The sequence below is a fragment of the Miniopterus schreibersii genome, assembly GCF_964146895.1.
Source record: "Miniopterus schreibersii genome assembly, chromosome: 5".
NCBI classification, from domain to species: Eukaryota; Metazoa; Chordata; class Mammalia; order Chiroptera; family Miniopteridae; genus Miniopterus; species Miniopterus schreibersii.
The window spans coordinates 72,209,434-72,223,265 of NC_138106.1; the positions used below are offsets into that span (position 1 = coordinate 72,209,434).

At 32.9% G+C, this 13,832-nt stretch overlaps 1 protein-coding gene across 5 annotated transcripts in view; it reads right to left on the reverse strand.

Annotated features, from left to right (window-relative positions):
* CADM2 (cell adhesion molecule 2) overlaps positions 1-13,832 on the reverse strand; it is a 997,699-nt gene that overhangs the window by 482,092 nt on the left and 501,775 nt on the right. Inside the window, exon 1 of one of the 5 annotated variants that reach the window (XM_081138748.1) lies at positions 9,451-9,475. The exons of the other annotated variants lie outside the window; for them this stretch is intronic. The gene's annotated coding sequence lies outside the window, so the exon portion shown is untranslated. Of the gene's footprint in view, positions 1-9,450; positions 9,476-13,832 lie in introns of those variants that run through there. 5 annotated transcript variants of the gene reach the window in all.

Here is a 13,832-nt window from a genome sequence, read left to right on the forward strand (position 1 = left end):
TTATGTGGCGCATCTTAAAAAATGTGTTTTATTTACATTTGTGTTACTCACATATTAAACAAAGAATATTATGTATATGATAAGTTTTAATAAGTAATATATAATAATCCTCTGAATCCTTTCTTTAAAAGTAGACTTGATGAAAGTCTTTGGAACTTATATCTATAGAAATTTTACAGATAATGTTGTTCACTTTTAGTTCTAAATAAAAGAGTTAAAATTTATATCTGTAACAATGTCCTTTAATTAATCACACACAGTAAGTAAGTATATCATGCATAAGACATTTAAGTGAATAAACATATAGATATTCCATATACATCTCCATGAACAATAGCACTGTTGACAGATTTTAGTGCATACCACTGAGAAAATGCATATTAATTGTTAATAAAAATACATGTCCCATTTTGCAATATATTTTTCAGTTTTTATTCAGCAACATAGAACCTTCTTTCATTATGCAATCTCTTTCCAAATTCAGTGGGCATAAAAAAGCAACCTCTACTACATTGCTTTCTCTAGCTTCTTTTCATATATTTACATTAGTACCAGTAACTTTGCCAAGTTATGCAGTATTTCCTCCAAGTAGAAAATCAAGTTATTATGGGTTTACTTTAACTCTATAACTTAATGTTCTTTCTGTGTTTATTCTATTTTTTTTAAATCTCACCCAAGGATATTCTTTCATGGATTTAGAGAGGGATGGAGAGAGAGAGAATTATCAATGTGAGAGAGAAACATGGGTTGGCTGCCTCCCATACGTGCCTAGACTAGGGATGGAGTCCGCAACCCAGCTCTGTGCCCTGACGGGGAATGAAACCCACTACCCTTTGGTGCCAAGGATGATGCTCTAAGCAACTGAGCCATATCGGCCAGGGCCTACACTGAATTTTAACCAACTTCTAGTCTGAGCTCTCCATAGGACTTCAACTTCCCCAAAACATGGAGGAATTTGACGTCTTGCTTATTAACATCTTAATGGAGCCAGCTAAAATTGGCAGCAACATAATAATGCTTGACCACACTAATAAATATGTCGCATAGTATTGCGTTTTTAACATGAACATGTGAGATAAAACTAGACACAGATCTATTTTGTGGAAGAGCCAGATTATACATAAAAAACACTGATGTAAGATTATGAAAAAATACAATTGAGTAAATAGTTGATAATAAAATCCAGTACAATTTTTATAAAAGGAGGATGTGATATTATAAAGAAGAAAATCAAATAGAACTTCAAGGAGGAGATATTGCTTAAACACATATTTATTTCTTACCCTTTATTTTTTCTAATGATCACCAGATATCTTTTATTACTATATTTGACTATAAAAGGCAAATATGAGGTGCTTATGAGACAACCCCTCTATACAACTATTTCCAAATAAGCCTAGATGTGGACATGAATTCTCTTCTTAATAGATCCACTACCATTCACCTGGAATTGATCTAGAAGATAAAATGTTTAGTATGCCCAGACCATTGCTTACTGTTATGTTATACATATATTCATAATATATTTATATTATATTATACTCAGTGAATTTAATAAGATTATGAATAGTCCTGAAGTATGCTAAAAAAGATATAATACAACTTTCTTAGATACAGAAAGTGGGAGGCAGATTTCTAAGATGGTCTCTGTTGTTAGCTCAAAAATATCCCTAAAAATAATCTGGTCCTAATACCGGAATCCTGTAAAAGTTACTTTATAAGCAAAAAGGGTCTTTTCTATTGTGAATAAATTGAGGATATTGAAGTGGAGAATTTATCCTGGATTATCTCAGTACCCCTTAAATGTCACTGCGATATCTTTATGACAGAATGAGAAAGCAAGAGTTAGTATACAGGAAAGAGGAGATGGGAATGTGACCACAGAGGCAGGGACTAAAGTGATGCAGCCACAAACCAAGGAATGTTGGTAGCCACAGAAGAGAGAAGGGACAAGGAACGGGTTCATGCCTTAGGCCTCCAGAGGAGGCAGGGCCCTCCTGACACTGAGTTTGGCCAAGAAATACTATTTCAGACTCTGGGCCTCTAGAACTGTGGGAGAAGAAATGTTTGCTGGTTGAAGCCAACAAGTGCATGGTAATTTGTCAGAGCAATAACAGGAAACCAATAAAATTTTCTTTCTTTTTTTTGGACATGTCATTTCATTTATTTATTTATTTATTATTTATTTATTTATTTATTTATTTATTTATATTTATTTATTTATTTATTTATAATCTTTATTGTTGAAAGTATTACACATGTCCCCTTTTCCCCCCATTGATCCCCTTCACCCACCCCATATCCACCCCACCCCTAGGCCTTCCCCATACCAATGTCTGTGTCCATGAGTTATGCTTATAAACATATAAGTTCTTTGATTAATCTCTCCCCAACCCTTCCCCCACCCCCACCTTCCCTCTGAGATCTCAGTCTGTTCCATGCTTCTGTGTTTCTGGATCTATTTTGGTCATCATTTTATTTTGTTTATTACATTCCACATATGAGTGAGATCATGCTGCAATATCTACCTAAAAATGTGTGACTTTGAAATTTGATAATCGGTAGTGACTGAAATTACTCTGAGGCATTTGATAGTAAAATCTAGACTATTTTAAACAGAATGTTGATTAGGAATATGGATTTTAAAGATGCTTTTTTTTGAGGGCTCCAAAGGGAAATGAAGAACATGTTATTGGAAACTGAAGAAAGGTAGACTCTTAAAATATAGAAAACTTCACTAAATTGTGTCTTATAGTCACACATTTGTCTTTCAAAATAGTTAAGAACATTGTATATTTGCTATCATTAAAAGAATGCTTTCAAATAGGAACAAAAATGAACACTGAATTCATCATATGACTGCTGACATCCCTTCTCCCCAAATAAGTAACTTGACTCAGTGGTTGAATCAGAGCTTACTCACATAATAAGTGAGAAATGATATTTGGCTCAGGGATTTAATTCTGCTCACTGTTTGAAAATGGGCTACATGCAATATATAAGCCCTTTTCTAAATTATTTACCATTTATTATTCTAGTTGTTATTAAATATTTATTATTAAATAAATGGAAAATGTGATTGGAAATCTTTGTTAATATTATTTGTATAACTGAGAAGCTAAAAGAGCAAACTAAAAATCTAATCTTGACTGTAAAGTATTAAAATGACTATGATAGTATTCTAACAATATTGACAGATAAAGATTCCTAATGTAAAATTGCTAAATAATTAGGCTGAAACACAGAGGGTGTATTTTTCAGCTAAGATTGAACATGTGGATTAGAGTCCCCACTGGTAATGCCACATGGAGTAGAAATAATTCATACTAAAGTTTTTGCACAGCGAAAGAAACCATCAACAAAATGAAAAGACAACCTACTGAAAAGAAGAAAATATTTGCCAATTATACATCTGATAAGGGGCTAATATCCAAACTTTATAAAGAATTCAGACAACTCAACACAAAAAATACCCAAATAATTTTATTCAAAAATGAGCAGAGTCTGAATAGACACTTCTCAAAGTAGGACATACAGATGGCCAGTAGATATATGAAAAGATATTCAACATCTCTAATCATCAGAAAAGGCAAATTAAAACCACAATGAAGTAGCACTTCACATCTGTCAGAATGGCTATCATAAAAAGATCAATAATAAACAAATGTTGGGTAGGATGTGGAAAAAAAGGAATCCTCATGCACTGTTGGTGGGAATGCAGACTGGTGCAGCTACTGTGGAAAACATTATGAAAGTTCCCCCCAAAATTAATAAAAGAACTACCTTTTGACCCATCGATCCCACTTCTGGGAATATATCTGAAGAAACCCAAAACACGAATTCAGAAAGAGATATGCACCCCTATATTCATTGCAGTGTTATTTTACATATCTTGCAGTAGCCAATATATGGAAGCAACCCAAGTGTCCATCAATAGCCAAGTTAATAAAGAAGTGGTACATATACACAAAGGAATATTACTCAGCCATAAAAAAGAATGAAATCTTACCATTTGTGACTAATTGGATGGACCTAGAGGGTATTATGCTAAGTGAAATAAGACAGAACAAGACAGGCCATGTGATTTCACTTTGATAGTTGCCAGAGAAAACGGGTTGGGGGATGGGTGAAAATAGTGAAGGGATTAAGAAGAACAAATTGGTAGTTACAAAACTGTCACAGGATGTAAATTTCAGCATAGGAAGTATAGTCAATAATATTGTAATAGCTATGTATGATCCCAGGTGGGTACTTAGATTATGAGTAGATCACTTTATAAATTATATAATTGTCTAGCCAATATGCTGTACACCTGAAATTAATATCCAACAATATTGAATGTCAACTGTAACTGAAATATAAAATTAAAAAAAATATATAAGATAACCATACAAATAAAATAATCATTTCAAGGACTTTGGCCACAGGACTCTGGCTTCTGACCTCTCAGTGGGATATATCCTAAGGACAAAGGTAACTACAAAGAAATTTGAACTAATTAACAGTAGTATTTATGTTGTAATTCTGAAACTATTATCTGTGTGTTGTACAATAGAAGACATGAATACATATATTGATGATTTGGAAACCTGGATTCTAAGGAAAAAATAAGTTAAAAAGAAGGAATGGATAAAGGTAAAAAGTAAAATAAAAAATAAATACTGTGATATCAAACAATTATTTGTAAAGGAAGTCCTTTTTCATCTATCTGTCTACCAAGATACCTACCTTCCCTTGCCTCACTTATGGAGTTTAAGATAGATCATTTAAAATAAATAATTTGTGAAATTTCATTATGTTTATATTGTATGAAATCTGGCATGCAATTAATATAGAGCTTTTCTCTATATTACAAAATAACCTAACAAATAGATATATCTATAGCTACAACAAAAGTATTCATAAGTTCCTAAAAATGGCCAAGGACTATGTTACGTAAGGGGTTCCCAAAGGGAAATGGAACATGAGATTCCCACGTGGGTCAAATCTGAGGAACAGTTGCTTATTTACATAATAGCTTCAAACATGTAAGGACCGTGGCAACGAAGCCAGGATGACCATGAATATTATTAAAATTTTCTTCTGAATGCACATCACTGTCTATTTGAAACTTTAAAATAATTAATTATTCCTTATCATTGTCTTTCCATAATGAGAATGGCAAGTTTGTGCTGTTTAAAAATTAAAGCTGCCATTTGACCCAGTGATCCCACTTCTAGAAATGTATCCTAAGAAGCCCGAAACACCAATCAGAAAGAACTTATGCACCCCTATGTTCATAGCAGCACAATTTACAATAGCTAAGATCTGGAAACAGCTCAAGTGCCCATCAGTAGATAAGTGGATAAAAAAGCTGTGGTACATTTACACCATGGAATACTATGCAGCTGTAAAAAAGAAGGATCTCATACCCTTTGGGAGAGCATGGAGGGACCCGGAGAGTATTATGTTAAGTGAAATAAGCCAGTTAGAGAAAGACAAGTATCACATGATCTCACTCATACGTGGAATCTAATGAAAAAAATAAACTGATGAACAAAATAGATCCAGAGATATAGAAGCATGAACAGACTGATGAATCCCAGAGGGAAGGTGGGGGTGGGGGAGTGGGTGGGGAGAGATTAATCAAAGAACTTATATGCATATATGCATAACCCATGGACTCAGACAACAGTGTGGGGAAGGCCTGGGGTAGGTGGGCAGATGTAGGATGGAGGAGATCAGTGGGGGGGGGGGGAACATCTGTAATACTTTCAACAATAAAGATAAATTTAAAAAAATAAAACTTTTGCTATTTTCTAATTTCAAGGACACAAGGGCTATATTGCTTTATTTTTAGAATAGAAAATATGCTTTGTCATTGCTCAAAAGTCAGCAGTAATAGGAGTATATTTAAATAGCAATACATTTAACTTTAAGAATGGATGGCATATTCAACCTACACACAAAACACTTAGATAGGAAAAGAAAATCCAAAAGGTAATAGTTGTTAAGCTGTCATTAATTTTGCTTCCATGTGCCAAATACTAGTACATCATTGATTGATCTCTATAGAAAAGAAATTCATGCTTCTCCGTCAGTGAATGTGATTAATACAATAATGTAATAAAGATGTATTTTATCATATTTAATTAATTATATCTATGTTGCATGAAACCCACCTAGACCTTCAGTGGAAAGTAAAATTACTGCTTACCAAAATAGGAAAGGGTAAAATGGTAAAGAAACAAAAGTTAATTTCAAGCTTCAAAGACGATATTATAGGTAATGAAGGTTAAAATACAAGCGATTCTATAAAAGCCATTAAGCCTGTCCCTTTAAGGAGCAATGCATGAGAGATTGTGATAGCCTCAAATTGTTCATATTTGCATAGAAAAGGTCACAAGACATCACTGGATTGTTAACACTGAGCAAGAAAATTCCTCAGAAAAAAGAAATCTGATTCATACTCCATTATAGGACATCAGGTCACCTTAGAATTACAATTCACGTAATTGCTATTATGGCATTATGTAATTTTTACATTTCACCTAGGACAAACACACCCTTGCTTAGTTTTCATAGATATTTTTTCTGCCCAGAAAACCCTTGAGTAGAACTCTAATCCTCAGAACGATCACTCTTATATTTACCTTGGATCCCTGTGCATCCCAATATAAACCATGAAACAGTGTAACTCAGTTACAGTTACGCTGGTTTTCATTGTGTTTCAGCATATTGGGTATTTTATTACAATTCTTTGTATAATGTGACATGTTTGAAATTCTATGATCAACATAAGAAAGAACAGCATTCTGATAACATGTATTGTTATGCTTTTATGAATTCTCCAAGAGCATTAAAAGAAAAGATTTCTAATTGAAAAAATAACTCTAGATGCCTTTAAACACGAAGAACTCTATGTCAATAGACTAAGCGATTTAAAGAGTTTGCCTATTACTCTCCTTATTAATATTAATCATGTATGACCCAGTCTATAGACATTTACTTGACCAAAGACACACACAACTGTTAATTATAATAGCCTGTGCACAAATAGCAGTAGTAGTATTCCACTGAGGTTATGTGCCATGAGGGTAAATCATATTGTATGTTGAATTTTAAGGAGTACATCAAACAACAACAGATGTTGCTAAATCAAATAACTATCAATCTCAGACTCATAATGTCATCTTTGGGTGTTCACATTCAAAGTACAGCCTCAAATGGACAAGGAACGTTTAGCATATAGTCTGGAATACCACCATGAAGTAAAGCATCAATTAGTTAGAATCCAACTAACAATAAATGCCAAAAAGTTGGTCTGCTCTCCATTTAGGGGAAATGCCAACTAAAACTAAAATAAGCTGATGTATGAGATGACTAACAATTTTTGTTGTTGTTTTTTGTTTTGTTTATATTTTTTGTTTGTTTTGGTAAATACACATACAGATATATATACAATATATATATCTTTCAGTCTTATAATATTTTATTAGACCATTTACTACAATGGACTGATATATGACATAATTTACAGTCATCGCAGAACGATTAAACTATATTTCTAACTGTATAGTTAAAGGGAAAACTATGCTAAAGTTTTTTAAAAATATTTTTTCAAACAAAATTTAAACTAAATTGTTTTCTGTTTAAGATTTATTTAATCAAAAACATGAAATTCTTCACTTGAATTTCGGGTTTTTTGAATATGGAACGATACGTTGAAAAATTTAATATTGAGGTCAGATTACCTTTGAATGCATATATCTTTAAAATTATCTGTAGTTCATCCTCATTATAAACAGGGGGCACACTGACAAAAATTTGAACTTTTTCTTCTTAATAGACACACTTTGATATGAAGGAAAAGAATTTTTAGAGTTAAATGTATGATTTCCAACATAACTACAATAGTCACTCAAACAGATAGTATTACTAAACCTTTGCAGAGAAACACAAAATTGCAAAGCATTTGGAAAGTTTCTCATACTTGCTTACATTGTAGACATTTATCTAGGCTAACAAAAAGAGGGCTTAATTTAATCCATTAAATATTAGTTCCTAATTAAAACAAAACACACTTAACAAAGAGTCCTCGTGAATCACATTAAAGGAAAGGCAGAGAAAGGCAAAAATAAAGTAAAACAACAGCCATAGTAGCCTTATCTCTCCTCAGTGCACTACTCTAAAGGTGCACCATATTTACACTCATATAATATTTTAGATTAAAGTCACCATTAAATTGTTACATGCAGAACAATAAACCATAACTTTAGCATGATTATTAAAAAGTGAAAGTAAAATTCAACCTCTCTACTCACAACAGATGCGGCTCAAGGCTGCATCGGAGGAAGGAGAACACCCTTGCTGTGCCATTAGAACATTATTTACTTTCAAACACCGTAATGAATGATGATGGCTCTTCCTCTAATTAAAAGTACTTTGTTCTTTTCTGAGATAATGAGCCTTCGCTTCCCCTGTCAGTGCTGCCAGACTCAAAACTACTAAATTCTAAAGCCATTTAAGTTCTCGAACCACCAATTTGTTGTCTTTGTTCCTGAAGGAAATAAATTTGATTACGTTCCTTAAAAATGCCTACCTGCCCTGTAAAGGATCTGCATCTACAAACTGGAATTCTCCTGGCCTTCAATGTGAAAGTGAAATGAAGCAAGCTAAATTTAAACAGCTTATTACTACGCTTCTACTCTATTTCGAAATAAAAACTGTTGGACATGGAACAAATATTTACGAAGAGTATATTAAGCGCTTCATACATTTCTAGAAAGTGTTAGAACTTATATTCCATCGTAACTATGATTACATGTAGTTCTTTCAGTTGTGTCTACCAAAGCGGGATGTTTAACTCTGATTTGACTTACTATAGAAAAAGCAATATTATGAATTGTACAGGCCATAGCATATTTCTCCTGGAAAATGATTAATATATTTTACAGAGAAGTTTATTTCAGATATGTTGATAACTTATCTTCAGAACAGTAAACATCTTTGATTAACATTACTCTATTTTTTTTCTAATTATAAATATGATGTTTAAAAATCTGTATCCTTTAAAAACAACATGCATAAATACCTTCTGGATTTGAAAATCACTGTTTTGATGTGTTTCGGTTTATTTTTAAAACTCATATGTGCTGCAAAATATTAATTTGCATACTGACAACAAAATTATTTTGTATTTAAAATATATTTCTGATTTCACTTCTTTAAAAAGTTAATAAATACTGTTAATGCTCCATATGATACACAATTTCAAATACTGCAAGTTTACGGCATTGTCATCAGACACTAAAACAAACAAAAAAACAGAACGTTTAGATTTTCTACAGGTATTTTCGATCTTTAGTTTCTAAAAGAAACTTGGTTTTCACCATTTTTTCTCCAAAATGTCACATATATATATAAAATGATCATTCACATGAATAATTATAACACTTTTTCTTGTTTTACCTTGATGCAGTCTGATTATACCAGCGATGATTAATGTGCTTACCTAAAACAGAAAAGAAAAAAACACATAGCTCTGTTAGTTTCAAAGGGCTACTTATTTGAAGTTTGCAGTGGAAAAATACAAGACATGGCAGATAAACAATCACAACCCTCATTCCAACTTCTATTTTCCTTTGCACCCCAGAGACCTTTAGGAAAGTGACAAAATCGAATGGAATTAGCTGTGGCCAAAACTGCATTGCCAAAGAGCCTTCACTGATGCCTTGGTGGCAAGTACATTTTTACTGAATTGAAGACATATAGTTTTATCATTTCTCTTCTTCCACCAGCATACAATGAATCAAACAAACAAAAAAATCAACTAAAGGTCTGTGGAATTGTATTACTTCCCAAAAGATCTTAGAAATATCCTTACTACAAATTTGGTTCTACCACAGTACCAATCATACTATCCACATTCACCTGCCTGGGAAGTTTCAGACTACAGTTCTGTTTAAAATCAGATTCAAGCAATAACAAAACAGACGTGTCTAAAGAACTATGCTATGTCTATCAAATATATATCGTATTCCATATTACATGCCATAGACATATTTTACGTCATATCTCTATGAATTAAAAGCAAATTATAAGTTTATGGCAAAACTAGAAAAGTTATGTTTTTTTCTATTTTTATATCAATAAACTTAGAGGTAGCTAAATTAACTGTTAGAATCACGATTCTTAAAAACTGACATTTTTCTAACCCATCTCCAAATCTGAGAAAGGAACCCAATCTATAGGCAAGGCCTATAGTCCCTTCCTACGGGCAAGGCGCAGGTTTTAAGCAGAAGTAGGTGACATCACCTGAACTGTGAGGTTAGGCAGCCCAAAGTTTTATGTGGGAAATATTAGTATATGATCTTATTTGGGATTATAAATTTGAAAAAGATACATTTAAAACTCTAATTCTGTGACACAATTAACAGGTTATTCTCCTGTACTTCCTGAGGGATCTGTTTTATATTGCATATTTTATACTAAAGCTGATGAGACCCCATCAGTCTTTATTTTTATATTATTTTTTACTGCCATGAGGTCAGAAACCATATTTACTCTTTGATGCTAACATGTAGCACAGTGTTAGATATATAGTAGAAACTCAAATATTTTTTATATAATAAATATATAGATGGATGAAAGGATAACTGAACTAATCGCATAAAAAACCTAAAAATTGGAATTAAGATACTGTCCAATAAAATCCAAGTGAGTTAAAATACAGGGTATGTTTGTTCATTTGCTTATTTACCTTTTACTTGGTAAAGCTAAAAAAAATATATTGTTAAACTTTTAAAATTAAAGCTGGAAAAAAAACAAAAGTATGTTGTGGTTCAATAAACTGGAATGCCAACTCAATAGGACATTAGGGAGCAACTTTGGGCAATTTTATGCATCTAAAACAACAATTCTAGGTTGCTATTTACCAATAAAAATGTAATTCATTTCACATAATGTCTGTTTTGAGAGGTAGAATTTCTAATTGGAATATGCTGATTTTCCAATTAACATAGTTAAGGCTGATTTGCACATTTTAGGTAAGTCACAGTTTCCTTGAGTAATATTTCTCCTACCTGTAAAACAGAGTAAATAGGAAAGAACAGGTAGCTTCCTTTGTATTTATCTAAAAGAAATTCAGAATAATTCAAAAGAAAAAAAATTCTTAGTTACAGATGCATGAAGCTTTTTATAAAGAAGATTCATGAGAGGCCTATAATTATTTTCTACCATGGTTTTGACCAATTACTGTTTCTTTATTTTCTTCCTCATGGAGTCAGTTGTGCTTATAACTATTTATTTTCTTTCTTTTACTCCATTATACATATTTGTGATAATCTGGGCAGTGAGCCCAGATTGCTTTATTTTTTGTTTATTATTTGTAGACTGTCCCAGATTTTTTTGAAAGGGTATATTCAAAATTATTATTACCATAATTATAGGAAGATTGGCACTCTGTGAGATTATAAGAAGATTCTCCATTATTTCATAATGAGCTAAATACTATACATTTTTTAGGGGGTGATGCATTTCATGGATAGAGCATTTTAATTTTAATATTGCTTACATGTCTAGACTGAGTTCAGAACACAATATGATTACAATTGTGTCAGGCTCTTGTCCAAAATCAGAAGCCTACCTATAGACTGGTTCTATTTCACTTTGATGTAATTATTTGCTATTGTCACACATTCCACAGTGCTCCTCTCAAAAAACATGGGATAGCTCACAAACCATAACTTTAAAAAATGTGTTTTATTGCCCGGCCGGAGTGGCTCAGTGATTGAGCATCGACCTATGATCCACACAATCCAGGTTCGATTCCCAGTCAGGGCACACGCCCAGGTTGTGGGATTGATCTCCAGCATTGGGCCTGGAGGAGGCAGCTGATCAATGACTTTCTCATCATTGATGTTTCTATCTCTCCTTCCCTCTCCCTTCCTCTCTCTAAAAAAATCAACAAATCATATTTTTTATATATTTTTCAATGTCTTTACTGATTTCAGAGAGGAAGTGGGAGGAGAGAGAGAGAAACATCAGTGACGAGAGAATCATGGATTGTCTGCCTCCTGCACGCCCTCTGCTTGGGATCAAGCCAAAACCTGGGCATGTGTCCTGACCAGGAATGGAACCAGGATCTCCTGATGCATAGATTGATGCTCAGCCCCTGAGCACAGACCACTTTTAATGCAGTACACATTATTGCTGCCCTCACACATGAAAACCACAATTAAATTCATGTTGTAAATATGAGTATAATACTTAAAAACTGAAAACAATGTAACCTAAATCCTTTAAACCTGTAATCTAATTGTGTCTATACCTGCATTTTTAAAATGCAGTCACCAGGGAAAGCTAAATAGCATATCAATTTTCTAACAAGACCACAATAGCCTCCCAGGATATGAATTGCAATGTCATTTGCACCATGATAGTGATAATGATATCATCAGGCATTATATTTCCAACATAGTCACTGTAGTTCATCGTGATTTCCACTTGGCTTTATTAGGGTTTATTTATATATGCCCATAGTTCCTGGATGCTTAGATAGATATATAAATATAAGAACTGAAGGAAATTTAGATATGTGCTAACATATTAAATGTGAAACACTAACATCTAGAGAGACTGAGTGATTTGCCTAGGCTCATACAGATCTTGATTTCTAGTCCAATGGTCTTTTAACTTCACTGTAGAGATCATTCCTTTTTCTGTTTCAAATAAATGAATTCTTTATGAAAACATCAATTCAAAAAGTATTTAATATATTCACATCATCCTTTTGACATATATACAATCACTGTTAAAATTTAAATAAAAATAATTAGCTTGTTCTGGACAGTGATCTCTAGCTTTTGGGGGTCAACACAAACACACTATATCCTTTCAGGATCAAGTTCTTCATTTCTGTTCAGAAAATCCGTTCTGCTCAACAACTCTATTATTTTGCTCTCAGGTATTAAAATGTCTCTAGTTCTAATCTAATGGACGTAAGCCACCTCTTACTAACTTCGAATCAAGACCAAGAGAATTTACATTTCACATTTATCGGATTCCCTGATCCTCAATGAACTTGTATAGTCTCAGATAAAAAAGATATCAACCTCCCAGCCTCCCTCTGTACCCTTATGTTAGTTTCCCCTTTGAATTCTTTCATTCCAAAGCCCTTCTTTTTCACTCTAATTGAGGTTTTCACTGTCATCTCAACCCTTCTTAGGTCACTTCTCAAGTAACTGGAAGTTGAAAGTCTGTCTTTTTAAAGCGTACTCTCTGTTTTTAAACAAGGTTTGCTAAGAATCTTCCTTATGCAGAACTACAGTACCTTTCTCTTTATAGAATACACATTATTTATAACATAGTATAAATCAGGGATCAGGAAACTATTTCTATAAAAAGACACAGGTTGCTGCCCACTGGAATTAGCTATTTTGAAAAAAAAAAATCTAGCTTACCAACTTATGATATTGTAACAAGTGAAATAATATGTTATAAATAGCACAAGGATATAACACAAGAGACAATATGGGCTTGACAATGTCTATGCTGGGAGTGTCCATGAAGACAACTCCAGAATTTCACCTCTTTGTACTTCATTTTCGGATCTACATGTTGAAGGCAGATGGTTTAGATAATCTCCGAAGATCTTTCATGCTGAGACATGGTGGGATATGTTAGAAATGATTACTATTAATAAAAAGACTCATTACTGTTTAAAAATGAGCAAAAATACATACCTAGGGCAAAATTCAGCAGACATCTATAACTCCTGTAACTTGGCTGAACAATAATTGCACTTTAAAACAAAGCTAAGAAATTTTATTTGTAATTGCGTATCTGGATGT